We start from the raw sequence: 3,409 nt of genomic DNA, 5'->3' as shown, positions 1-3,409 counted from the left end.
AAAATATTATTGTTATATTATAATATAGGTTCCTATATTATTGTACTTAATCAAATATAACACCAATTCTCTCTGTGACATATTTTTGATTTACTTATCCGCTCGTCCGTTTATTTACAGTTTCGTAAACGAAAAATAATCGTGACAATTTATAATGGTACACACAAATACATAATATTTAACATGTGTTGACATCAAAGTACTCATCGCGTATATCTACCTACCTCTACCTACCCGTTCGACTATATAATACCGTACGTAACACAATCACGTTGCTCGAAACGATTAATGAATATATTATTATAACAGAGATAAATACGTTTCAAATACATTAAACATACCCATTATTATAATTACAAATAATTCCCGTATTTAAGCAGAAAATAATTTAAGTGCATTGCAGGAAGTAGGTCTATTATTTCAAACACAATTAAATACTATGACTTTACTTCAAAAATATGTCTATATGAAAACTTTCAAAGTCCAGAAATTGCCTGTGTAAGTTTTTTTTAGTCATAATATAGTGCTTATTAACATTTTTTCGTGTGATGAATGATGATTAAATACTTTTTAAATTAGTGTACAGTAAACAAATCCTAATGGATTCTAACATTAAACTTTAGGGACTATAAGGACAATTTTTTTTCAGTATTCTGCAGTATACTACATTTTTATTCGCAGAATATATTGTATTTTAAATTCTTAACGATTGTATAATATTATTAACATATTAAACGTAACGTTTATCAATAATGCGAATCTGATGTACGAGAAGGACAATAATCTATTGTATTGCGAAAACAAATAAATAATTATGTAAACATGGAATATTATTTTTAAAATACACTCTGTACACTCTATTGGACGTGGATATATAATAATATGTACATTGGTATCCTCCAATACGTGATTAAAATAACAAAACACCCGGTAAAAATACAAAATAAACAAAATCACGTGTTGACACAGTGACGCGTACGCTCGGCACACAAAATACAAAATAATAATATATAACAATATCGAGTGCACACACAACATTGTATATTTGTGTATAAACCAGCATATGTGTACTACAGTGTATTGTGCTTATATATATATATTATATTTGTATACAGAGGTTATTGTTTGAAAATTGGCAATTGTGTAAAATCGAAATGTAATGTTTATCTCATTAAATCAAATGTTATAGGTGGGTAATACTTATATTATAATATTATTATGTTTCTCGTTTAGCGAGTGGTCCGAACTGTGTTATCGTTATTATGCATAATAATATTATTAAGGTTTATAGTAAACGCATATATAATTAGCGAAACAAGCGCACGCACGATATCTCTATTCTATACATGTGGCTACATCGCATCATTATATTATTTTTACTTTTCATTCGGTTACATCTTACGTAGGACATAATCAAAGGCGGGCAAGTTAATGAAAATAACTAACTCAAGTTAAGTTAAGTTAAGAGGATACAAGGTCGATAAGTTAAAAGTTAACAGTTAACAAATAATAAATTTAACTCGATAAGTTAAAAAGTTAATATAGAAAAAAAATATCAACTTAACTCAGTTTAAAAAAAGTTAATCTATTTTTTTTTTATTAGTATTTAAATCACTTAAAGAGTGAATGTGTCTTTCTAGTTTCTAATTTACAAATTATAAAAAACAATTTTATTAAACTTTTATCATAATGAACACTATATACCATTTTACTTTTACTTTACTATTATTTACTTATTTACACTATACTCATCTCAAATCAATAATTCAACAAATATATTTTTTTATATCGTATAGCAATGGAATGTCATAATACGTGAAGATGACTACATGAACTTCATATATATTTATAAGTTCTGTAACATTAAAACATTAAACATTTGTCAATTTGTAATTTAAAATTATCAATTTTATTAAAAACATTTATAATTGCAACTTGCATAATATATAATTTACAACTTAATAAAATGTACACAAAATTATGTTATCAAGAAAAATAACAGAAATGTTTGTGTTTTTGTCTTGGAATATTTTTATTTTATACTGATATAGTAATATTTAAGTATAAATCAAAATTTCAAAATGTTTTAACTTGATTGATTTTTTAAAATCAACTGAGAAAAGCTAAGTTATTTCAACTGTAAATTAAACTAGTTAAGTTCATAAGTTGATTAGAAAATAAACTAACTGGTTAAGTTAAAAAGTTTTAAAAAATTAACTTTTTAACTAGTTAGTGTCCAACTTTGGACATAATATTATAATATGTTATTACGAGAGAACGTTTCAACGGAGTTTTCAAGGGGTTCACATAGGCAACTTTAACGACATTTTAAGAAAAATAGAAATATTATATTATTATTTAAATAATATCAATCGGCATTTTACATATTTACATGTGGCGTCCAGTATACTTAATTACTGTTGATGGTTGGTGCGTAATAAATATTACAAGATGTATAATTATAAACCTAGAATTCTAATTCAGTAAAACATGTTGACACAGACCGATTAGTACCTAGGTAGGTATAATGTTATAAGTAATATTATTACTTATAATAACTTAATACTTATTATTTATTAAGTACCACTGAGCATAGTGCAGTTTTAGAGTTAAAACGCGCTAGTTAATTATTATTAAATCCAAAGAGGATACCCATTAAAATATTATATTTTGAAATAAAAAATAATCGTTCTTGAATACTATAATATTTAGTAGGTACATTTATTTTACAATTTCCGTAAACATCCATATTTTTGTTGTTTAAAGCACCATTTCGATAAACATATCTATCGATATATATCCCAAAAATACAAATGAGTGTTTTCCTCTAAATCTAAAACCATTATAAAACGTGACCTAATATCCGCTCTCGCACCTTGTCACCAACAATTTATAATATTACCTACGTATTTCTTTAGCCAAGATTACGTACCTATTAGGTATTAACCATACCATAAATTATTGTGTAACACTGAACACGCCGACCGTACGAGCCCTTTTTATACGATTAGTTATTATTATAGTTTGCTAAAACCGAATTTTGGTGATTTATATTAAGTTTTTTTTTCTTCATAATCTCGTTGAATACTTCCTTTGACGAACATTTATCCTAATTTGTTATTAAAATTACATTATCTGCAGACAGGTCCAACATCATCTCCTCTCTTTACGCGCACGCGCATGTGTTTGTGTGTGTGTGTGTGTGTGTGTGTGTGTTATGCATAACCATGGTTAAACTCTTGTCGACGAAAAAAATCCTGGCTGGCCGCGCGCCGCGCCGTCCCGCCTGTTGAACGTATCGTATAATATTTTTCTTATTTTCGTTGAACTATTATAATTCGTACTATTTAAACGATTTAAAAATTACAATCATTATAAACGCGTGAGTGACATTTTACATACGTAGAAA

This window comes from Acyrthosiphon pisum, chromosome X (genome assembly GCF_005508785.2).
Source record: "Acyrthosiphon pisum isolate AL4f chromosome X, pea_aphid_22Mar2018_4r6ur, whole genome shotgun sequence".
Classification (NCBI taxonomy): Eukaryota; Metazoa; Arthropoda; class Insecta; order Hemiptera; family Aphididae; genus Acyrthosiphon; species Acyrthosiphon pisum.
Note: the sequence above shows the minus strand (reverse complement) of the source record.